The sequence below is a fragment of the Hyperolius riggenbachi genome, chromosome 3 (genome assembly GCF_040937935.1).
Source record: "Hyperolius riggenbachi isolate aHypRig1 chromosome 3, aHypRig1.pri, whole genome shotgun sequence".
Taxonomy (NCBI): domain Eukaryota; kingdom Metazoa; phylum Chordata; class Amphibia; order Anura; family Hyperoliidae; genus Hyperolius; species Hyperolius riggenbachi.
This window is the reverse complement of record NC_090648.1, coordinates 413,076,445-413,102,696: the sequence shown is the minus strand read 5'-3', so window position 1 is coordinate 413,102,696 and position 26,252 is coordinate 413,076,445. Positions and strand designations below refer to the sequence as shown.

The window sequence follows — 26,252 nt, the reverse complement described above, 5'->3', positions numbered from 1 at the left end:
ATTCGACCTCCAGCAATTGCTGGAAGCTGAATTATTTCATTCCCCCACTATCCACGTGGACCTATAGGGGGAATAGCATCGCCGAGGACTTGTGCAGCGGAAGGGATAAGCCATACCCGGCGGCGAAATCTCTTGTACGCTTACAGTGGTAAGTTGCATTACTCACACATTACGCATGTGAACTGCAATGGAGACTGGACATAGACTTTAATACAAAGCTTGCATGCAGCGAGTTAGAATAATGTAATCAGTTGCAATGCAGTACTGTAAACAGGCCCATAGAATTTTATGGGCAGAGAGTTGACTTGCAGAATTATTCTGCAACATAACTGAGCACTGTGAACTAGGCCTCAATAGTACCCTCTTTTCAACTGGCCAGAAAAGCCTATTGTGTTGCATTGTGTTTGTTGGTGTGTGTCAAAGGTCTGATGGTAGGCTGGAAGCTTCCATTTGCATAAGGGCTGAGTAATTGTCACAAAATATCTTTTTTTGGTCACTTCAGATGCCAGTTATAGGAACAGTCTCTTTACAGACATGTTGCTTGGCAAAAGCTGAACTGCTTTCTGAAATTGCAAGTTGCATTATCTGGCTCTAAAATTATTAGGATAATAGGCATACAGTTGTGCTGCATGTATGTCTGGCTTTGCAGGGGCATAATGGTATTACCGGTATATGCTGTCCCATTTCATTTTATATTCCTAAAGAGAAACCTTGACTAAGGGCTTGTTCACACTGTGAGCGTTTTCGATTATTTTTAAACACTGGCGATTTGGCCTTTAAAAGCGCCTCTGCAATGTTGCTTTGTGTGAGTTCTCACATGAGCGATGAGCTTTACTTCCAATTGCAAACGCAGCTCCTGACCATATCTTGAGCGCTTCAATACAAAATATAGGGAAATCGCAAAGCGCTTGAAAAAGCTCTTTGAAAATCGATTTCCGCAGCGCTTTTACGAATAAATAATTGTATTTATTCTGTTCTAGGTCAAAGAGTTAACTTCCTGAGTGTCATTGGGAAGAAAAAAAAATCGCTAGACAAAAGCGGTTTGAAAAAGCGCAAATCGCTCTAAAATTGCAGGGAAAAGTGCTTTAACTTCTTGCCGACCGCTCCACACTGATTGGCGTGAACGGCCTTCTATGGGGCTACCAGGAGATCGCGTGCGCTACTGCGCGCGCATCCCTGCTTGGGAAGCTCCGCTCCACCTTCAGTCTCCCAGCGGCGATCGCCACTCTGAGACTGTTAGACGGCAAATCCGCCATCTAATATACATGTACAGCGTTGCGATCTAAGGCAGCGCTGTACAGGGGACAGCCATGTGACACGGCCGCCCTCTCTAAGGGGACAAAGAAGCGATCGGCAGTAATAGGCCTAAGCCTATTACAGCCGATCGCAGTGATTGGCTGGCTGGGGGAGGGAGGGGGGAGAGTAAAAATAAAAAAATAGGCAGATATATTTAAAAAAAAAAAATAACAATCTGTTGGTGGGGAGAGAAGGAGGGGGAGGGGGAATCACTTGTGTGTTGAGTTGTGCGGCCCTGCAGCTAGGCCTTAAAGCTGCAGTGGCCCTTTTAGTAAAAAATATGTCCTGGTCACTGGGGGGGGGGGGGGGGGTTTAACCGTGGTCCTCAAGTGGTTAAAAAACGCTCACAAAAGCGCTCAGCACTTGCGATTGCGCTGGTGATTTATAATATGAACAAGGCCTAAAAGTCGTCTAGTCAATTTCACTGCTTTTCAGAGGAACTTCTTGAGTTGTTAAAGATACTCTGAAATCTCTTAAAAAAAAAAAAAAGTATTTATTTCATAAATAAGTTTAACCACTTGAGGACCCACCCTTTACCCCCCCTTAAGGACCAGCGCTGTTTTAGCTGATCTGTGCTGGGTGGGCTCTACAGCCCCCAGCACAGATCAGGGTGCAGGCAGAGCGACCAGATCGCCCCCCTTTTTTCCTCACTAGGGGATGATGTGCTGGGGGGGTCTGATCGCTCCTGCCTGATGGGTGTTGCGGGGGGGGGCACCTCAAAGCCCCCCTCCGCGGCAAGATTCCCCTCCTCCCTCTCCTCCCTGTCCCCCCTGGTGATCTGGGCTGCACAGGACGCTATCCGTCCTGTGCAGCCAGTGACAGGCTGTCCCCTGTCACATGGCGGCGATCCCCGGCCGCTGATTGGCCGGGGATCGCCGATCTGCCTTACGACGCTGCTGCGCTTGTGTTTACATTTAGCCTGCGAGCCGCGATCGGCGGCCCGCAGGCTATTCACGGAGCCCCCCGCCGTGAATTGACAGGAAGCAGCCGCTCGCACGAGCTTCCTGATTAATTAGCCTGCAGCCGGCGACGCAGAACTGCGTCGCTGGTCCTGCAGCTGCCACTTTGCCGACGCGCGTTATGAGTGCGCGGTCGGCAAGTGGTTAATATGTTATCCCTAACTAAACTGCCACATTCCCGTCGCTCTAAACTATCTAAATCCCCCCCCTAACTCCCCCCTACCTCTCCCCCGCAAAATCCACAACTTTCTTGGTCATGGATTTTGCTGCCCTAAGCTCTTCCGTGTGAGGCAGAGCTATGAGCTGCAGCCCTGCCTCACATGCGTCTGTCAGCGGCGGATCTCCGCCTCTCCCCTGCCCCCTCAGTGAAGGAAGACTGAGAGGGGCGGGGGAGAGGCGACGATCCGCCGCTGACAGACGCGTGTGAGGCAGGGCTGCAGCTCATAGCCCTGCCTCACACGGAAGCGCTCCCTGTAGTGTGCCCCGGGGAGTTTGGGGGGATTTAGATTGTTTATAGTGGCGGGGATGCGGCGGTTTAGTTAGGGATAACATATTAAACATATTTTTGAAATAAAAATACGTTTTTTTAGAGACTTTAGAGTCTCTTTAAAGAGGAGCTGTCAGCCATACTATCTCAGGAAAAACAACAACAAATATATATAAGTAGATAATACTTGCTCTACTTCATAACATATGTATTGCACTGTCCACGTTATGATTCCTGTGAATTTTATAAAGGAAAAGTAGAGAATCCTATTCTAGACAGTTTCCATATTTACTGTGGCTATTTTGAAGCCAGTCGTGATGTAATATCCGCCCTTAGTCTCCTCTGCCTGATTTGCCCGCCCTTCACTATAGAAAGTGCATTGTTTCAGCCTGAACATTTTTTGCCAATCAGAGAGGAACAGAGGTGTGGGAGGGGAAAACAGACGGGAAAGAGGCTTCAGCCAATTAGGCTGCATTAGCTAAGCCTGAGGGGAAGTAGAGAAGCAAAAAGACAACCCAGCATGCCCTGCAACTTCTCTTTTGTGTACCAAATTTTCTGTGTACCAAATAAGAGTCGTGTAAACTGGGGAATGATAATTTATCAACAAGAAAAGTAACAGTGATTTTTACCTTTTGGATTGCCTGATTAGCATCCTTATTACTTGTTTACCAGATAAAAATAAAGAATTGATTTTTGATTATATGCCCGACAGTTACTCTTTAATGGAATTTACAGATTGCCTCCATTCTTAACACTATGTGCAGTAAATACATCTGTAAAGAAAAATTACTTTCAGAGGTAATTACAGTTTCTTTATACATTCACTAAAATTTTTAAGAGTGCAAACAAGTCATTAAAATAGTGCAGCCAGTAATGTTGTGGAAATAGTGAAAAAATGTCCATCATTAATGCAGAATGAGGGCTGTTGCACACCGAGCGGGTTTTTTGGCGTGCGGATACGCTTGGTCAATGTATCTCAATGGGGTGTTTCGGCGTGCGGATACGCTTGGTCAATGTATCTCAATGGGGTGGTTCACACCAGAGCGGGAGGCGTTTTGCAGAAACGCATACTCCCGGGGTGAGGCATTTTTTGGATTGCGGAGGCGTTTCTGCCTCCAATGTAAAGTATAGGAAAAACGCAAACCGCTCTGAAAAACGGCAGTTCAGAGTGGTTTTGCAGGCGTTTTTGTTACAGAAGCTGTTCAGTAACAGCTTTACTGTAACAATACATGATACTACACCAAAAACGCTTCCCAAAACCGCAAAATGCTAGGTGAAACGCTACAGAAAAATAAGAAAAAGCATTTCAAAAACTGCTAGCATTTTGCGGATCTGCTAGCGGGTTTTGGTGTGCACCAGGCCTAAGGGTGGAAAATTATAGTTTTCTGTGTAAAAAGTCTAGCAGCTCAAAAGGCTCTAGTCTACATGTAATCTGATTTGAAGGGAAAATTGTGCCAGGTGCTTACAGGTGATTAATCGGTAATTAACGATTAAGCAATGCACTCTTTTTTTTCAATATGAATTTCATTTTTTTGCGGAATTTAAGTCTAAAATCAAGATTTTTTTTTAACCTTTATTTTAATGCACTTTTATCATTTTTTTATTTTTTTTTTACCACACCTTTTCCACAAACGGTACCGGTAATTCCAGGTGGAAAACATTATGAATGTGAACATACTTCAGTTGGGAATTTTCGGACATTTGCTTTCCAAGTGCGGTAACATGTGAATGGAGGCCAATGTGTTTTTTGTTTTTCTTAGTTATGTTTTGTCTGAGCAAATGAGGATGTATTATGAATGTTTCTGTTGCAGTAAGAAGTTTGATATATGACACTTTGGGGCCTGAGAACACTAGGATGTAAAATTATCCTGGTGTCAATATACCGAATGTGTAAAATGGCATTTAAGTATTGACTTTATGAGCATTCTGGCTTCTGCCTAGAAAAATGTTGTACACCAATGTCTGTCAAAGGGCATTTCACAAGCATTGTTTGTTTTCCTGGGACCTAGGAGAATTCTGCTGATAAATTCTTGTTTACTGTCCAGTTACAGCACATTCCTGTCCTTTTTTCTTTTCTATCTCCTTTTCTTATCTGTTGCTTATCTGCACTACCAACAGCATATATAAGTATGTGAGTGTAGTTCTCACACCTCAGTTTAAAGGGAACTAGAGGTGAGAGACATATGGAGGTTGACATATTTGGAAGCCTCCATCCACGTGGATAAATATGTAACTTTTTTTATTTTTATTTATAAACAAATTATAGGTTCACTTTAAAGGACCACTAAAGCGAATAAACTAAGGGCTGGTGCACACCGAGCGGCTTTATCAGCGTTTCTGCAGCCGCTTGCGGCTGCGGATCCGCTTGGTCAATGTATCTCAATGGGGTGGTTCACACCAGAGCGGGAGGCGTTTTGCAGAAACGCATACTCCCGGGGTGAGGCATTTTTTGGATTGTGGATGCGTTTCTGCCTTAAGTATAGGAAAAACGCAAACCGCTCTGAAAAACGCCAGTTCAGAGCGGTTTTGCAGGTGTTTTTGTTACAGTAGCTGTTCAGTAACAGCTTTACTGTAACAATACATGATACTACACCAAAAAACGCTTCACAAAACCGTGAAATGCTAGCTGAAACGCTACAGAAAAAGAAGAAAAAGCGTTTCAAAATCTACTAGCATTTTGCGGATCTGCTAGCGGTTTTTGGTGTGCACCAGGCCTAAGTAGTTAAAATTGACATCCTAATGAGGATTCTCAGAGTTTCTAAAAGCATTCCCTGAACGGCAGTTGGTAAGTTTAAGGCCACATACACACATCAGACCATAGTCTTTGGAAAATGAAAGATCACAGACCAATCTTACCACCCTTCCTGTAGTATAAGAGCCATACTCTACACAGTCTTTTCTATGGAGCTGAACTCCACATCAGGAAAAAATCTTGGCAAGATGCTGCACACACAGATGCTGTACAGACACAAAAGATCAGTATCTGCAAAAGATCTGTTCCTGCCAAAAATCCATTCCTGCAAATTGCAATGATAGTCTATGAGATCTGCAGATCATCATACACACATGATTTAACTGATATTCATCTGCAGATCTGAAAATCCATCCTGGTGGATCTGATCTGCAGATGAATGTCAGTTAAATCATGTGTGTATAATTTTCTGACATCTTTAACAACCAGTATTTTATGGTGGTGTATGATATTCCTATCATTTTAACTGTATAGTGGAGGTGTATGAAAAATGGCAGCTGTTTTTTGTTGTATATTGTTTTTCTTTTATAATTTTCCGATGACAGTACCACAGATAAATATATCCACTCCATCTGGATTACTCTGTATGACAGTAATACATGTGATGAGTTGTGCATAGCACCCAGTCAGAAATGTATTATCCTGAATTTATATAGAAGTCGCATTACAAACTAAACTAATCGAAGCTCACAATCTAACATCCCTTTCAGTCTAGGACCTGTTTTGGGAGAAGACAAATAATCTGTCTGTTTTTGGGTAGTTGTAGGAAACCAGAAAGCCGAGAGGAAACCCATTCAAACATGGAGAGAAGACACAAACTCCATTTAGATGGTTCCGTGGCACTGCAGTAAGTGACAATCAGCCAAACATTCCTCATCATCCAGGACATGTAGAAGTTCATACAATTATCCCACATGTATGAGCTGCTACTGAGCACTCCAGCATTGGCCCCTAGATTTTTTTTGAATGAGGGGTCAGCAATTACCAGCAGACCTCCATTATGTGTAGAAGTCCTCTTGAGAATTCATCCCAGCAACCTGGGACTGCCGGTGTGAAGGTTCACATCGTTGCTGCTATGTGTCTCACGCTCTATACCTGTGTCTCACGCTCTATACCTGTGTCTCACGCTCTATACCTGTGTCTTTCTGTGCAGCAGGTCGTCAATTTACAAGACCATGGCAGAACATTCAGAATGACCTTAAATTTTCTACCTATCATTTTGTGAACATTCACCCTATAATACATTTCCAGCACATGGCCTGCAAAAAAGTATGAAAAATCAGCTGGTACAAAATAGTTGACATTAGCTTTCTTAATTTAGTTTTAGTACATTTTCGCTTGCTTACAATAGTTGCTGAAAACACTCTCTGATCACTTGTGTTTACAAGCAAGGCTCAGGTGACTCAGCGATTGGGGGAGTAAGTAAAAAGACAGTGCAGTTGTTGGTATACACCTTAGTGGGAGTGTCTGAAGACTCTGGGAGGAGGGCAGCTAATGAATACACGAGCAAGAGAAGGGAGGGGGGAAAACAAGAGTCAGAGAGGATATGATGTCAGCATTAGCTTAGCAAAATGGCCACTGCCTAGAATAGGATTTTCTGCTTTTCCTTTATTCATTACGTGGATAGCACAATACATCTGTTATGTAGGTAGAAGTAGTATTTATCTACTTATATGTGTGTTTTTTTTATTTCTAGGTTAGCATGGGTGTCGCTTGTTCTTTAAGACTACTATTGGGAAATGTTCTGTGCCATCTAAGTCTCATAAACAAATCATGGCATTGGTCATGATCATTGATTACTAGGGTAACATTTTGGGGGACAGGCTGCTCAGGCATCAGTCATAGATGGCCCTGCCCCATGTGTCCCAGAAATCATTGGTGGTCTTTCCCTCCTCTCTCCCATCATTAACAGGTGGTGCCCCCCCCCCCCCCCAATCTCATCCATCAGTCACTGGTGGCCTTCCCCATCTTTCCCACCAGTCATAGGTGCCCCCGCCCCATTTCTCTCATCAGTCATATGGTCATCTATGGCTATGCTTATGACATTGCAGTCCAACTGAGCAGAATAAAATGATGCAAGTGTAATGTCGATGGGTTATTTGTCTTTCTTTCTGCTGAATGCTTTCAGATTGTTTAGAGGCACATGGCCTTACAAGTGACCATTCTCCATAAAACCAGAGGAGTACACATTACTCATGGTAAAGGAAATAAGTCACAAGTAATATTTTACAGAGATCATCTACAGTATATTATGACCTTGATGCTTTTACACGGTCATCATCTAACTAATTCTCAGTTGTGTCACTAGTGGTAAGCACTCCTAGTCTGCATTCAGATGAGGAGGACCAACACATAGGAACCTCTGTTATGCACAGTAAAATGTGGATGTAGAAGATACATGAGCAGGCGATTAGAGATTGGAAGGCTTTGGGTATAAATATTTTGCTGAAAACTAATCTTGAAAGTTTTAAAGCAAGTTCCCAGCCATCCCAGCCATAAGGAACAGCATGGGGGGGGGGGGGGGGGGGGGTGTTCAGAGTGTATGTGTACATGTTTATTTCTACTGTATTAATATATTAATAATCTGCACCCTTTACCAGTGACATGACTGTATACACCATGTACAACACTGTGGGAGATGTCAGTGCTATATAAATACACAATAATAATAAAAATTATATATTGTTGCATAATATGGAGCTTTGTAAAGTAGAAGAAGATGATGATGATGATGATGTGCTACGATGATGGAAAAGCCCCATTGTTTGGCTGTATAACTGCAGGATTTTCAGGTTTCGATTTAATCTTTTACCTTTTTACTTTCCACTATTTGCTGTGTTCCCTGAGTAATTAACTGGGTTCTTATAAAGGTCATATTTTATATGTGATTTGATTAGTTGTAACCATTAATAGACTTTTCTCCTCCCCAGCCTACACCTCTCTGACACTTCAGTTGTCCTTGGCAGGTTTTGGTGCTCCATTTAAACTATGTATAGAGCACTTGAGGGGGCCCAATGTAAACTTCGCTACTGCCTGCATAGGTTCAGCCTCATAATCTTGCATCTGCTGTAGGAATAACCAAAGCATGAAAACCTTAGTGGGCTGCGGCGGGTGTGTTTTTATAAAATAGAACCACATGATATTTGCTTATAGGGAACCAGTGAGAGGAGCATGGAGGCTGCCATCTTCATTCTCTAATCATGCCAGTTGCCTCTAATACTTTTAGCGCCCATTCACACCTGAAAGTGGCAAAACCTTAGTGTTACTGTTTTGCGTGGGTGGTTTTCACCACGATTAGCATGGTAAAATCACTACACTCTCGCGATTCCCGACAATTGCGATCAGTGCTTTTATAAGCACTGTATCGCGATTGCTCCAGAATCGTGAGGAAATGCTGCAGGCAACACATTTTGCAATTGCCAATCGTAAAATGAACGCGATTGGTGGCAATCGTGGCAGTGAGATCACTGCCATATGGTTACAATTGTGCTAGCGCTTCGTCCTAGTGTGAATGGGCCCTAAGTCACTGGCCCAGAATGAGCATTCAAATCGAATGCTTTAACCCTGGTCTAACTCCACTGCCTGCATGCTTGCTGTAGGTGCTTGCTGTACTCAAAAAAACTGTTGTTTATAAGGGGAAATAGATGGTAGCCTCTGTATTCCGCTCACTTCAGGTTCCCTTTATTCTCTACTACAGGGCTTTGTTCTGGTTAATTGTTCAGCTCCCAAGTCTGACATTTCTAAAAGCATATAGTGCATGGAAGGTATGTTTTCAAAACTACAGATTGAAGCCTGTGCTTACCAGTTAGGGTCCATACCCACGACAAGATTTTGTGCAAAATTTTGCCAGATAATTATTTGTTCCACGTGATATTGTGTAACCGTTGATTAACAAAAATTCATTAAGGGCCGACAAAAAATTGCTGATTGAAAAATAGATCATGGAACGATTGTTTGGCAGCGTTCCATAATCTATGTTTTGCTGGGAACACACAATGTAATTTCCCATTTGATCGACAGGAATCGGGTACACCAATTCTTCTTCAAACTATTTGCACATTCCATTCCCCTTACAATTATTTTTTTTTGCAATTTGGATTAGACATTTATTTTCAGATTTACCCTGGTAATTGCAAAATGCAGAGTACAACTATTTTCATTGATACATGCCATTTTGAAGAATACTAGGAAACATCAAGGTGAGAACAAGATGAAGTTACAGCTGCTAGGATGCCTTCAAGGGTAGATCTGCTTACCGTTTATAGTTTCAGAAGTGAAGGCTTGCCTCTGATGTTGTCAGGAAGGTACGGTATTTGTTTTCTGAACTAACAGGCCATGCTGGCTCCTTCACAATATGAAATGTCACACTTTTCCTTTTTCCTCATTTACGGAAAGTTACCATAGCACAACATATTCTCTGCATTCCTACCATTGTGTCAGTCCCTTGTCTAGCATGTATTATGATGCAAATGATCCTCCCAGTGACATAATCAATGCTGTTATGTCATTAAGACACAACTATAGGATTTTCAGCACTGTCCCAACCAGTCTTTGTATATAAGATGTAATGTTAGTGGGGCCCAGACTAAATTGCTGAAAAAACTAGACTGTAAGCAAAGGGCTGCAGCAAATGCGAGGTAATAAAAATATATTATTATTATTATTATTATTATTTAGTACTTATATAGCGCCGACATATTACGCAGCGCTGCACAGTGTGTATATATATATATATATATATATATATATATCTTGTCACTACCTGTCCCTCAAAGGAGCTCACAATCCAATCCCTACCATTGCCATATGTCTATATTATGTAGTGTAAGTACTGTAGTCTAGGGCCAATTTTTAGAGGGAGCCAATTAACTTATCTGTATGTTTTTGGAATGTGGGAGGAAACCGGAGTGCCCGGAGGAAACCCACGCAGACACGGAGAGAACATACAAACTCTTTGCAGATAGTGCCTTGGCTGGGATTCGAACCAGGGACCCAGCGCTGCAAGGCGAGAGCGCTAACCACTACGCCACCGTGCTGCCCATATGATTATATGTTGTCTTAAAAAGGAACTGTAACCAAGGATTGAACTTCATTCCAATCAGCTGATACCCCCTTTCTCATGAGAAATCTTTACCTTTTCTCAAATGGATCATCAGGGGCTCTGTATGGCTGATATTATGGTGAAACCCTTCTTACAGTGTGATGTCAGCACCTAGGTACTGACATCACACTGTGGGAACCTTGTTGCATTGTGGAAAATAACAGCTGTTTCCAAATGACAAAGCAGCATCTCCTTCCACAGACATCACCTGCCAGCAGTAAAGCTGTCGCCAATGTGATAAATTTCAGAATGTAGATCAGGGAGAGGAAAGATTTACAGTGGGAAAAAACGTGTCTAAATCATTTATACATAATTATTGTAAAAATTAAGCACTTTTTTTCAATACATTATTTTCACTGCAGTTCCTCTTTAATAAGGACCCAATGCAAAGGTTAAGAACAATTAAACAAGTAATATGCCCAAAGTGTCGTCTTTCGTCTAACCCTGCTCCCGCTCAAATCCCCAGCAGCGTTAAATACTATTCCCCCTCTGAGTCGCAGCAACTGGAGAAGTAATTCAAAGTCTGGCGATTGCCATAACCCCAAATTACCCTTGTGCTGGGCGCTTATTATAGCACCTGTGTTATAGTGGTGTCCAGTTTTGGCGCTTTGCCTAGCACCCTGCTTCACCCTTAGTTGTTAATGGATTATTATTCCCGAGAGAAGGTTGGTGTGCTTATTTCATAGGTCTGTTTTGGGCCCGATTCACGCTAAACAGATCAAGAATTTATCCATGTAAAAACGGATACGTGAAGGACACTTCAATCCGGAAAAATTGCTGCATAGCCAAACTTGCAGATCATTTGGTAGAACATGATTCGTTCTCATGGAGCAATGTAAATGGATCCTATTGATTAACATAGGATCCAACCACCTCCATTCGGGTCCGGTCCGTTAAGCTCTGCTAAATGGACAGTTTTTTAAATTAAGGCCAAGGTGAACAAGACCTAATTTCAACCCTCATCTAAGGAAAGTTGGTGTAGTCTGATGCCTACTTTGGCTTGCAATAGTCTTGTGACTAAGGTGCCATAAGAATAAGGGCTTGTTTCCACTGTTGCGACGCGATTCGCCGGCATTCCGACGCTTGTAAAAATGCATGTGGATGCGTTTCTGCATGCGTTTTTACCCGCGATTTCGCGTGCGATTTCGCATGGCAGGGTGCCATGCGAAATTAACCATGACACTGCCAGGGCAAAATAAAATTGAAAAAGGTGCGAAATCGCGGGTAAAAACGCATGTAAAAAACGCATGCGTTTTTACTATTAAATACATTAGCGGCGATTCGCACGGATTCCCGATGCAGGCGAAATCGTTGCCTCTTTTGTGCGTTTTTTCTCCGCAACAAAAAACGCACAACGCCACCGCAGGAGTGGAAACAGCCCCATCCACTCACATTACATGTGCGAATCCGCATGCGTTGGACGCATGCGGATTCGCGATAGTGGGAACGAGCCCTAAGTGTTATACTGTTTGCATCAATTTGTTATATTTACTCTTCACTTTCTCAAAATATTTCACAGTAAAAAAGTATTGCGACACTAATCTATAATACTAATTCACAGTTGTATATATGCCCTGGCAAGAGATCCTGACAACTGTTCTTTTATATTACAAGGGTTTTGATTAGTATTCTTTCAAACTCCTCCTATAAACTTACCGAAGATTGTACATATGCACTTACCCAGAAGCACCATGGGCAGTGGCTTAGTGTGGATGGCGGCATAGTGTGGTGGCTGTGGTGTGCGTGCTGCCTGCACAATACTTTTGAGAATTGCGGGTTTCCTGTTTCATAAAATGTACACTTTACATAAGATTAACTAGTAAGAACTATGAAAGATCGGTGAACAGAGAAAACACCATAATGCACTCATTGTACTTTACTACTGTCCCACCTTTTTAAAATTGAAGCCAAGAGTAGAAAGAAGCAAGGGATACAAGAAAATGTAGCTGAATGAACTGTGAGCGCTGATGTATTGTCGAGAGCGCTTAAATGCCTGATTTACACACACAGAACACCAACTTGTGTGCTTGCCAATGCCTTGCTTGACTTCGTGCAAGCATGCAGCACACTTACACATGTGCACGGCCAGCCACGTTAGTGCATTTGTGATGCCTATGGGTATAGAATTGTGACAAGTGTCATGCCCTCCATGGTGACCCCCACACCTAGGGGTTCTATAATGGGTGCTGTCACTGTGACTTTACGCACCCATAGCAAGTGTGGCCACCGCAATACCAAATAATAATGCATTCCCCTAGGAGTTTCATCTGTGATGTTTAGGCAATATCAGTTTGCTGAAAGTGGACTTGCATTTTGAACATTTGAAAGATGACCTTCTTGCCATCTGTCCCCGCATTGAGAAGATTTCCTGGGTAAATGACAGACAATAGACCTGACACTCCAAGCCTTCTCTACTCTTTCCAAAGCTTTAAAAAACAGTCTGGCTAGGGTTCAAGTTTAAATTTTAACCTTGAAGCCTTGAATATTCAGTCATGATAGCAAGTGTCTAAATATCTTTGGGACCTGATTGTGTGCATATTTATACATATACGGTGGTCTGTGTGTATATTGCTTGGGAGACCGGGCAGCTAGCCAGTTCCGCCTATTTTGGTTTTTAATTTCATTTGCAGCACACATGGATAAAGTTATAATAAGACACAGTAGGAGCCTGCATGATATAAATGTAGCGCACACCCACAATCTTTCTTTATACTTCAGTGCTCTGCGGCTTTGTCTCGTGTAAAGTAAACGCCAGTTTTATAGCCAGTCCTCAGGTTTCATACCCGCCCTGGCTTGGCATGTCTGCTCAACAAGTGTCCGTGTGGTACAGCAAAGCTTCTGCATTCTGATGCACTGATTAGGAATTCCAGGCTCTGTAATAATGTGCCTTTTATTATGCCCCAAAGAGCTGTGTATTAATGGCGAGCTTTTCAGGCATGCCTCAGATCACGGATAGATTTATAGAGTTATAGTCTGCTGTATAAAACCTTCACTGTTTAATTCTTTAGCTGCCAAATGCCATTAGAGTTTATGTAATGTACAATATGCTGTGTTTTCCTTTCCATGCATCAAGGCTATGCTTGTCTTCTCTAGCATTTTTAAATTCCTGAATATTTTGTATAAATATAAGGTGTGTGTTGGATTCTGCTAGAAATCTGGGTATTGAAGACCACTTTACTCTTTCTTCTTGTTAATAATAAGATAATCTGAACTTAAATAAATAACTTATTATAAAAAATTCAACTAACCAGCTGGATTTCTGCCCATACACACATTGATTTTTCTCGTACGATTCCCTGTAGATGCGGATGGGAATCGATCCCTTCAAATGTTCAATTGATTTTGACCAAAAATCAATCAAATGTATAGATCGGACAGGATGGAAAATCTAGGTTGATTGGGGGAGGGGCAGGAGGGGTGGACGATGGCACAGTGCAACGCTGCTGTTCGATCGATTTTTGTTCAATAGATTCCCTGCTGAAATCTAATAAAAATCAATGTGCTGTGTGTGGTAGGAATTGTATTCCTTTCTGAGAAGATTGTTTTGGAACATTGGGTGGTAATCTATGAAGGTTCCCATACATTTAGTGGTTTACGGCTAGATTGATGAGACAGATCTCTCTCCGTTCGATTCTGATCAGAGAGAGATCTGTTGCCTGCCCATACACCCCAGACCGGTTGTATCTGGAATCGGCCTAGTGACTCCAGCTCTACTGCCTGCCTGGCTGGCCTGCAAATGTTAAATGTGCCGGAGGGATGCCCGTGCAGTGTGAATTTTCACCTGTACTGCTAGTGTGACTGCTGGCCTCATCCGCTATCACCCCGGAGTCTGACGTTACCGCGAATGGTGTGTGATGTCACAGTTGCCTGGCAATGATCCTCTGCCTCTAATACTTTTAGCCATAGACCCTGAATAAGCATGCAGCAAATCATTGTCAGATCTGACAAGATTAGCTGCATGCTTGTTTCAGGTGTGTAATTCAGACACGACTGCAGCCAAATAGATCAACAGGGCTGCCAGGCAACTGGTATTGTTTAAAAGGGCATAAATATGGCAGCCTCCATATACCTCTTGTTTCAGGTTCCCTTTAAGTGTATGGACAGCTTTTTCTTTAGTAGACTTCTGATTAGATGTATTTGGTTGTTTAGTCTAGTCTTTGATTCTTGTTCTATTGATGGAATGAGCCTATTTATACCACACTGTTTTGTGAAATATGTACTGTGACCACTGTCTAATGTCTATAATTACCTTTTTGAATTTCTTCTTTATAAGGAAGTTTTTCATACATGGGTGAGCATATTGCACCTGATGCATTTGGAGGTGTGTTGTCTTGAGTGTTTCCTTAGAGAACAATCATTCTGCTACCTCCACCCATGGAGTTATGTCTAAATTTGCAGTGTGGCAGTGATGGCATGGGAGTGGATTAATGTCTGAACCATAGTGCAGTCCCCACCCTTGTTAAAAGTGCATGTTCTGAGGGATTCCCTCACTGGGAGGATCAGTGGATGGGCACTTCCACATCCACTCTTCTAATGATCACAAGTTAATTAACAGAGCTGTGATATGCTTCTAGTGCTCAGAGCCATCATAATTACATGGTTACCAATGACAGTTCTATTTTTGTAAGAATTATCCCTGGAAGATTTTGTAATTGGCACTACACCTAGCTTTAAATGGATAGGTGGGAAGAACTATGAGTTTTACTAGTCCTAAGTAAAGTAATAGCATTTAGCATTGTTGATCCCTTTGCAAGATCAGTTTTTAAGAGAAAACAGCTTTACAAACTGTGTTGTGTTCCACTGTTCTGATAAAGAGATCCTAAGCTCCAGTGGCATCACAACGTTTGTTGCGTTTCCAGGGTCATTTGGCTGCCTTAGTACCTATGCAGAGATTGCTTTATAAGCACACGGAACAAGAACGTCTGATCATTACTCGGAGTGGTACTACTGGGATACAGTGAGGCTTGTTTTATAATTTTTTTATTTACATAGGGCTGACATATTCTGCAGCGCTTTACACAGTGTATAGTCTTGTTAATAACTGTCCCTCACAGGGGCTCACAGTCTAATCGCTAATCCATCGCAGACTAGGGACAATTTTAGTGGGAATCCAATTAACTTATCTGTATGTTTTTGGAATGTGGGAGGAAACTGAAGTTCTCAGATTAAACCAGGAGAAAATACAAACTCCGGTATGGTGCCTGGCTGCCCACATTGCCTTACACTGATTAAGTTTAGTATAGGTTGTAGAGAAGGGCTGTTCAACTCCAGTCCTTGAGGGCACATATCTGTGCCAATGTTTAGGATGGACTGAGAAATGTGTTCTACTTGATGAACCACACCTTTCCTTATTCAGTCCCATCAATTCATTATGCTTGGTATACACTGAGATTTTCTGTCAGATTTACTGCAAGATCATTATTTCTAACATGTTCGATCTGATTTCCGATCATTTTCTGATCGATTTCCAGCTGTTTTCCATTCACTTGTATCGGAAATCGATCTGCCAGAAAATCTCATAGTGTGTACCAAGGATTAGAGCTGCTCCAAAAATGTGTGAGGACTTTGGCCCTTGAGGACTGGAGTTGGACAGCACTGTCATAGAGTATCGATTTTAAATGGTACCTATAGCCTCTCTGTAAGCAGACTGCATCTAAGAAGCCATATTGTCACTGCACACTGCTGCCCCAACTCGCATATCTTCAAGGGCGCTTTAGAACCACCCCCACTAGGCAAGTTAGCAGAGTGACCATAGCTGCTCTTCAATCTTGTTAAAGCATTTGCAACTCACTAGTCCATGCTCTTATCAGTTGCCACAGTTTTATTGTGGGCCTAAAGTCTGGCCCTACCAAACCTGCCTGTATGTGTGCCCTGTCTTCATCCTCGTTGTCAGACTATCTGGTACTTCTGCTGTGTACTAGTTTATAATACATCATTAGTGCTTATAGATGTTTCTAGTATAAGAAAAATGTATAAAACCGGAGAGAAGGAAATTGGAGGCATCCACCCTTTCTAATCATAGCAAGTTGCTCCCGACTAGAAGAATAGATCAGCTAGAATAAGGGTGCATTATTACCAGTACCTCTGAGAAGCTACCCCCAATTTCCATCAGTTTTGCTTAAAAGGCCCTATTGTGATTCGGGAAGAATATTATGCTCAGTGTTTTAATCATCTTTCTTCACACACCATATGGAAGTTAGTAATGAGGAAAACTAAAACGGAGAGCCTTGTAGTCTTCCTTGAGATAACGGCATGGAGTGATGAGCATCGTGTGGGGTAGTATATCTGGGATAAAATATTGACTATTGTATGGAAAGATAAATACATGACAGATTTGTGTCAGTGAGCTAGTGCTGAGTCAGTGAAACGCCCATAATTGAAATGAATAGACAATGGCGGTGGGAAGAGAGATGGAGATAGAGTTGGAATGTTATTGACAAGAGAAGGTGAATAGTTGGCAGGGAGGAGATGCAAAGTGAGTAGAAAGTTACCTGCACAAATGAGAATCTGTGTTGTTTGGGGTGTTCACAGCAGCATATGCATTCACTGAGCACTTTATTAGGAACACTGTACTAAGACTCACGTCGGACTTCCCTTTACCTTCATTACATCATCAGCTCCTATTCTTCATGTCACGTATATTGCAAACTGTTGGTGTTAGAAGAATTTCTTTGAGATTCTGATCTATGTTGACAATTTTCTCAGCCACAAGCCTGGGTCCATGGATTTAGCTGATGATGCATATTCTAATCCTAAAATCTGTATGAAAATGAAATTGGGATAAATAACACCAAACTATGGCTGTCAGTCTTCAACTGTGTAGCTGAGTCCACTGCAGTCTGCTTTCTGTTCTTGGCTGGCAGGAGTGCACCCTGATATGGTTCAGAGACGCTTTTCTGCTTACCCAAAGCCTTTCTGTCCACTCAGAACAGTCTGGCCATTCTCCTGCCATTTCTCTTATCAACAAGGTGCTTCCATCTGCAAATCGACTCACTGGATATTTGTAGTAGAAGTGGTTGTGTCTGTGAGTATAGGCATGGCAGATGGTACAGAAATCGCTAATCACAGAATTAAATAAAGTTTCCTGTGTATGTGTGTTTTTGCCCTAAAAAAAATTGATGTTGCTTAATGGAACATTCTGAATGTCTGCTGACGTAGTTTCTGTACCAGGAGTAAATATTGGTGGCCTTTTGACTAGAATGAGTAACTTCTCTTGTTCAGCAGAACCCGCGTCTGCCCAGTCATGCCATCCTTGTTTTGTTTTTTTTGACTGAGCAGATATTGTGCACCCATTCTCAGCCAACTTCTCTTACATATAAGCTTTAAATAAAAAATAACATGATTGTACTCCTTCCCGTACATGTCTACTACTTCCCCGTACCCTAACTCCTCCTACAAGATGGCACAATCGCTGAGGATAATGGAAAGGGAAGTTGGTCATGTGACTTCAAATTTGGGTATCTCTAGAAGTATTGTTTTACTCTTTCTGTTGCCTAAAGATTGTATTTGTTTCTAAACATAGTTGTTTGCCTTTTAGTTAATGAACTAGAGTACTACATTTTTAATATTTTTAAAACATTATTTCTGCATAATTCCATATGCACAATGGGGGCTACCCTGTTTGCTTACTGTATATACAGAATCTTCCTTCTCTTATTGCTTCTCTTACCTCCCCTTCAGCTTACTCTACAGGGTTTGTCGAGCTGAAAAGCCTTTAGACTTTCTGAGGCCAATTTACTAAAGCTGGAGGCCCACTAAAAGTGACCAAGAAAACCTGGACTATATACAAAACAAATCTGCATTGAAGTGGAAAAGTTTGCAACCATTACCTGCCTGTGTCTTATCAGAACATAGTGGTAAAAATGAATGAGCTAGAGGTGTGCAGTTATAGTCACATAAAAAGATTCACAGGAAGAAGTTATTTCCAATAAATCTAGGACAGCCACTAGACTGCAGTCATACAACTCTCAGCAACAATTGTCTATGGTCTGATATGACCCAGACAGGAGTTGCAGACAGTGTTTAAAGGACCACTATTGGGGAAAAAAAAAAAAAAAGGTAAAATTCAAAATGCTTGAATATGCATATGTTCCAGATTGAAATGCACTATAAATTACTTTTTACTATGTCGCTGTCATTTACAGTAGGTAGTAAAATTGGACAGATCTGAAAGGTTTTGGACTAGTTAATCTCCTCATAGGGGATTCTCAAAGCTTTCTTTATTTTTAAAAGCACCAACTGAGTGGCAGTTGCTTAGTCCAACTGCCAAAATAGTGAGAAAATTAGTATGGAGGCTGGCTAGCACATTTGTACAGACCCTTTTACTGGGAATGCTTTTGTAGAGTAAAAAGGAAATACTGAAAATCCCCCATGAGGCAACGTATTAGTCCAAAACCTGTCAGATTTTTTATTTATTTATTTATTTATTTATTTTTTTTTACAGCCTACTGCAAGTGACAGCAACATAGGAGAAACGTAATTTATGATGCATTTTACTCTGGAAGAAATTGGGGCTTCTTATAAATATGTACCGTATTCTAAATCACAATCGTATTACGACCACTCCAGGTCTGCTGGCAACTGATGTTCTCCAGCCTTAGAGAGGGCTAGAGCACACCAAAATTGCTATTGCAATCCCTAGCGCTTAGCGATTTGCGATAGTGATTTTGTGAGGCGATTTTCAGAGCGATTTTTGAACGAGCATTTTTGCTCATCCGTTCAAGCTGAATAGGTCCAAAAAATACTACATGCAGCGTGCTTGTGATTTTATAAAAATCACAACGCAGCTGTGGGACACACCTTTTGTAGGGTTTTAGTAGCCACAGGTATTTAAGAGCGCTGGCGATCTGAAAAGTGCTCAGTAGCGCTCTTGGTGTGCACCAGCCCTGAGTCACCCCCTCTGCATGCCTAGTTATGCAAAGAACTCATGATACTTTATGATTAGACACTTTAGTGTGACTAACAACATGATTTGGCAATATTAACAAGTGGTCTCTTTGATGCATTGTAAGTGAGATGTTCACTGATGGGTTTGCTTTAAATCCCAGCTGCATGCACCAGTATTTTCCTAGTCCTGTTCAGACACTCCATGGCAGGTCATTGTTGTCTGTGTATAATCTGTTAAGTTAGCTGGAGCTAAATTATTTCTAAAGTGCTTGGTCAGGAACCTCTTTATTAAACATTTCCTGTAGTACAGACCCTTCAGAGCTGCAGGCTGTAGTAGCTGTATTTCCTTTTAAACAATACCAGTGGCCTGGCAGTCCTGTTGATCTTCTGGTTTCGTTAGTGTCTGCATCACAATCCTGAAAAAGGCATGCGGCCACTTGATCTACATGCTTTTTCTGAGTCTATGGCTAAAAGTATTAGGACAGCCACACATCCTGCATTGTTTTAAATGAAATAAATAGCAGCCTCCATATCACTCTCATCTTGGGTTCCCTTTAATAAAAACAATACTCTTTAATACTAAGATTACTTTCTTTTTAATACTAAGATTAGTTTCTTCAGACAAGGGAGGTTATTATTTTATTCTGAAAGGCAGAGCGCGGACTGTTAAAATTAACAAGAAAAAATTTCTGTGGAAAGCCATGTAACTAGCTTAATGAGAATTGTCAGATAAATGTTAGGCCATGTCATGGGAGCAGGGGAAGAAGAACCACTGTTAAATGCTTGTTTTTTCTTGTGCATAGTAAATTCTTCTTTGGCCTGTCATTTTACCATTTCAGCCTGACTAACAGGGAGGAGATGCAGAGGTCTGAGTAAGGTAATATTACTGTATGAGCTGGGAGTAGGCTTCCATACTGCAGTCAGTTTTATAGAAGGACATCCCTTTGTTGTGCTGCTGAGGTTGATGTCATAGGCAACATATTGCAGAGTAAGCCCTGACTGGGTTGTTACAAAGGGATAATATACTGCTTAGCTGGCACGTGTGACAGCATTCTTCTGATTATAGATAATTGGTAGTGACCTTCTCTTCATCATTATTGGTAATATTGTTAATCTTACAACCTGTCATGTATGGATAGTGGTGATCCAATAGTTGTAAGGATTCTTGAATCAATATGTCTAGCCACCTCTTATTGCACAATATGATGTCCACCCTATTCTCAAGCTTTGTACAGACATATCCACACACTGTAACGATGAACATTAATGGCACAATTTATAGGGAATAATCGTATTTTCGATCAGATCATTCAGATTCTATTGTATAAAAAAAGATAAGCTGGTGGGCTCCGCCAATCCTCAACAATCGCATTATCAATCATTTAGGCCGGTTTTAAAGAGGAACTGTAAGGAGGAATAAATATTCCTTAAAAAGCAGTATAAGACAGTGATTTAAGTATATAGATAAGAAGGATTGACTAATAAATCTCGTAACCCTGTCAGCAAGGTGCTGTAAAAATGCCATAGGCAGCATGGGAGGATCCCTGTTTACTCCTGGCAGGATTAGCAAGTTTTTTTTTCTTCATTCCAGCAGTTGAAAACACGCCCACAGTGAAGGTTGTTACACCCTCCTTCCCCAACCTTTTTTTTTTCCTAACTGACATAATTTGCAGAAGCCCAGGAAGTATAATATGCACATGTGTAAACAGAAGCAGACAGGGAATGAGCTGGAGATGCTGATTAGTGTATTGTAATATAGCTGAATAGCAGAGGCGTTTCAAACCACTGGCATTACAGCATAAGGGCCACTAGCTGCGTTTTTGCCAGAAACGCAAAACGCATGCGTTTGCTGATTCTGAAGTGCAGCTTGTTTAAAATAAGAATCTTGGGTGGCCTTTTCCACTGCTGCGTTCCGGTTTTTTACAAAACGCAAACCCATGTCTGTGCGATTATGATGCGTTTTGTGTTTCAATGTAAAGTATAGGAATGCATGAAAAACGCATAGAAATGTGTTTTGCGTTATGTATTGATTTAACCACCAGTTTCTATTTTCAAGACAACACTTGCCATTTGCCAATCAGAAAAACGGAGACTGCAAACGCATAAAAAACGCACAAAACGAACATCAAAATTGGGGAAACGCAAATGCATTTGCAGTTGCGTTTTGCAGTGGAAAAGGGCCCTGAAGCACAGAGCTGTCTACAAAGGCACTTTTCTGGCAGTCCAGGAAAAAAAAGTTTATTTTCCATGTCTTGAGAGACTGAAAACTAAAGCTAGCCATACATCAGGCAATGATGGGCAGATTCGACCAAGAGACAAATCTCTCTCTAATCGAATCTGATTAGAGAGAGATCTGTCAGCTGCTCATACACCACAGTCCGATTCCCGATCAATTTCAGCATGAAATCTCCTGGAAATCGGCAGAGCCCGCCGCTGTTCCTCTGTGTATAAATATATGTACATGTATGTGTATTTATACATTACCTGTCCTGTATCTGTCTTCCACCGCTCCTCCCTATAAATGCCGGCCAGCGTAATGTCGCACACGCACGCCAGCGAGATATGTGCCGGCAGCAAGTATGGGAAGTGTAGCAGCGGATTCAGAAGAGGGCGGTCACTGGGACACAGGAGAGGTAATGTGTAAATACACATACACACATAGCGCCAGGAGTTTTGTCACTCACCCCGATATCGCTTGCCTTTTACCGCCATGCACCCGACCAACCACGATATACAAAGATTTGTAGACAGTCCCTATTCAGTATTCTGCAGGGTCTTGAGTACAGCACCCTGCCTCCAGCCTTTTCACCCCAAATCCCCAAGAGCTTTGTACTGTAGTGATGCTGGAGCAGTCTGCAGAGCCAGCCATCAGAGTAGGACAGATTGGGCCCATTCACACTGGGGATCACAAAATGCTGGCAATTAGCGTTAGCGTTTTGCGGCTGTGATTTTTTTTTTTTTTTTTGCAGCAAACGCATATTTTTGACTACATTTTCATGATTTTTGAGCGATTGGGATTACACAAGCACTTTAATCTGCAGAAACCGCCTACGAATCGCCCCAGTGTGAATGGGCCCTGAAGAGCACACTCATCTGACATCATCTGCAGCACTGTACAGAGTACATATTCATGTCGCTGACTGTCCTCAGAGGAGCTCACAATCTAATCCTACCATAGTCATAGTGTAATGTCCTACCATATTATTATTATGTGTTTATATAGCACTGACATCTTCTGCAGCACATTACAGGGTACATAGTCATGTCACTGACTGTCCTCAGAGGAGCTCACAGTCTAATCCTACCATAGTCCTAGTCTAATGTCCTATCATATTATTATGTGTTTATATACAGTTACAACTGAATGTGCAAGGTAATGTCCATGTTTCCCTATGGCTCAAGTGGTGTGATATTACAGTTTAACAGTGTGCTGACCAGGAAGCTGTTAAGGGGTAATGGCCATTTTTAAAATGGAGGATGGAGAATTTAATTGATCACACTGGACAAATGGGACGCAGGAGAGGAGAAAGAGATTGAGGAGTATACAGGAGGTAACTATGATCTGTGTATGGTTATTTTTACTTTTTATTTTCAAGTCAGGTTCTCTTTAAAGGAGTCATCAAGGGATATGAGGAAAATAAGTGCCACTTACCCGGGGCTTCGTCCAGGCTGACCAGGACGAAGGCTGACCAGGAGGTCAGCCTGTACTGCACTTGCGTGAGCGCCGCTATCACTGCCACGTGGACCGGAGCGTACTGCGCAGGCGTAGTAGTTCTGCGCCTCTGCAGTATGCTCCGGTCCACGTGGCGGTGATTGACAGCACCCCTCACGCAGGTGCAGTACCTCCTGGTCGGCCTGACGTCATCGCCGGGGACCGGAAAGCTTCACAAGCGAACGGCTCATCGCAGAGCTGCACCAAGGGACATGCTGGGAGCTTGTGGCTGGACGAAGCCCCGGGTAAGTAGCACTTATTTTCCTTCAATTCCCTTGAGGACTCCTTTAAGGCATAAATAAGGGACAGCTGGAGAGGTCTGACTTCTAGCTCTGCACTTTTACTACTTTCTAAGCAAAGCACAGGAGACACAGCAGTGTAAAGCATGCTGGCAGCCTGTCACTGAGTCTGCACTGCTCTCTGCTTTGTTTCTGAACTCAAAGTAAAAAAAGTTCAGGCTAAGAAGTCAGACCTCTCTCCCCCTCCCCCAGATGCATCAGACAGGCAGCGTTTTCACACTGTATACATTTTATCAGATGCTGGAGATTACCTGTCATGCCTGTGGGAGAGAAACAGTGAGGAGGACAGTGGATGAGTGAGCAGGCTGCTAGATACACGCTGCTCACTCTCCTGAAAGCTGCTGGCACTGCACGAGATTTGGGGGCGTGGCCGGCTCACTCTGCTGCCTGTCTCTTGTTGAAGGAGACTTTTTTTTCCCCCAAACACCAGGAGAGAGCTTGTGACGTTTCTAAACGTCACTACCCAGAAGGCACTGAGAGTAGGCTAATTATTATACATCCGCGGAGGCAGCTAGTGTGGTGGGCGTGGCTTACTGGTTAAAGCTACAGAAACTAAGTAAATTTATATTATTTTACTAGGAGATACTTGTTTTTCCCCTATAAAGTGGGCATGATGTACACACTGGTGCTGAGTACAATAGAAGGTTACAGTTCCTCTTTAAACACGTTGTGTGCAGTGCTGGGCATGTAGTACGTCACTGGGAGATTCCCGTCGGTCGTGAACACTGTCTGCATCACCCATTGACTTGCATTGCTGCATGATCCGGGCAGTAAGCACGGTTCATGTGGTAATACACTGCAGCCTCTGCTAAGGCATTGTGGTGGTTTGGATACTGCCATTGTGCCGCGTTGCGTGAACTGTACAAATCTCCATAGACTTGCATGTCCCTTGCAGTGGGGAAGAGGCCAGTGTGCAAGGGGTTTAAAGGACAATTGAGGTGAGAGGGATATGGAGGCTGCCATGTTTATTTCCTTTTAAAAAAATCAGTTGCCTGACGGTCCTGCTGATCTTTGGTTGCAGTAGTTTCTGAATAACACATCTGTCACAAGCATGTCAGATTTTTGTCAGAAACATCTGATTTGCATGCTAGTTCCAGCTCTATGGCTAAAATAATTAGAAGCAGAGGATCATCAGGGCAGCCAGGCAATGCACATCCCTCTCACTTCAGTTTTCCTTTTTTCTAGATAAGATCCCAACTGGTTTACAGTAGATATGATCACAAGTTTGATTAATGCCGTGGATTGGCTAAATAACAGGAGCAAAGCTTCCAGGGGATAAAAACAATATACTACATACAGGGCCGGATTTCTGGAAAGGCCACAAAGGTCAAGGCCTAGGGCGATAAAATTCAGCAGGGCGCAGGACTTGGAGAGATAAGAGGTCACATGTCAAAGTAAATCACTTCTGCTTTGCTCTATTCTGCCTGAATTTCAGAGATCCCTGCATCTCTCTCACTGCAGTGTGTGTTATGACAGCATCTGTTGTCATCTGAGGATCTTGTCCTTAGTATAATGAGTTGGGACATACAAGCTGCTGTGAGAAGAAAAATATATGGGCTCAAGTAGTAGAATTTTTGAGTTCAGATTAGTTTCTTTATGCAGGCATTCATGGACAGGAATTATCAGCTCTCCTCTCCCCCTGAATGATGTTTATTACTTGGTCAGAGCTGTTAAAGACCTGAGACCTGTTGAATTTATGGTTTGTTTTTATTTGTTTTTATTTCCTAAGGAATGACAGCAACATTCTCTCTGTGCTACAGTTTAACTCTTTCCTGACATGTTTTAGATGCAGCAAAGCATTGTTCTGTGTTAGCCATCAGTGAAAGCAGGATGTTTTGAAACAGAATGACAACTGTATTACATTTATGTATATTTACAAAACAATGTATGCATCTCCTGCTGACTGTATGTCCTAACCTCTTGTATACAGGAACAAAGTCTGAAGATGGCTCATTAGCCAAAGGCTCACTGTTTTCTTTTGGTTAGCCAATAAATATTATCATTCTATTACAAAACGTAAAAACTTCCTGCTGACTGATTAAGATCTGTCTTAACTTGCCCCAAGTGCTAAATTGTCACTGTGTAAAGTACACCTGAGCTTATGCTAGATACACATGATGCAATTTTCTGACAGATTTACTGTCAGATCGACTATTTCCAACATGTCCGATCTGCTATCCGATAGATTTTCTGAATGATTTTTTTCATAGAAATGAACGGAAAATCGATTGAAAAATTGATCGGAAATCAGATCAGATATTGGAAATAATCGATCTGACAGTAAATCTGTCAGAATTGCATCATGTGTACCTAGCATTACACTACATCTATGCCAGCGTGTGTAGTGTCGGATCCTTCTACTTACCTGTTCTCTGGCTTGGATGGGTTTCTCTCCTTTGCGCTGCACCATCACCTGTTTGTGACTGAAGCAAGTCGCACAAAGGACAAAGAAGCAGTGCATACTCTGTCCTCTCGGGCTTCTTGTTATTATGCACTCCTGTACTGATGTGCACAGCAGCCGAGGCTTGGAGTGTTATGGGTATGTGTACTTGACAAGTGCTGCTCATATATGAGCATCATTTCTGAATTATGCAAGCCCTGAACACTATCGCCTGCTGTGCATCCAGGCTGGAGTGCAAAATTACATGGAGTGGACAGAGCATGCACTGCTTCTTTGAACGGGGGGGGGGGGGCAAAGCAGCAAAACAGACAGGAGCCAATGTAACCCAGTGATCACTAGTCAGAGTTGGACAGAATGGG

General features: G+C 42.3%; 1 protein-coding gene and 1 long non-coding RNA gene across 6 annotated transcripts in view; one reads left to right on the top strand and one right to left on the bottom strand.

The window, feature by feature from the left end:
- SHROOM1 (shroom family member 1) overlaps positions 1-26,252 on the top strand; it is a 217,279-nt gene that overhangs the window by 100,257 nt on the left and 90,770 nt on the right. The window lies entirely within an intron of this gene.
- The window catches only part of LOC137564101 (uncharacterized), a 142,571-nt gene continuing 133,459 nt past the window's right edge, over positions 17,141-26,252 (bottom strand). Inside the window, exon 3 of the long non-coding RNA XR_011030515.1 lies at positions 17,141-17,354. This is a non-coding gene — a long non-coding RNA (uncharacterized lncRNA). The remainder of the gene's footprint in view (positions 17,355-26,252) is intronic.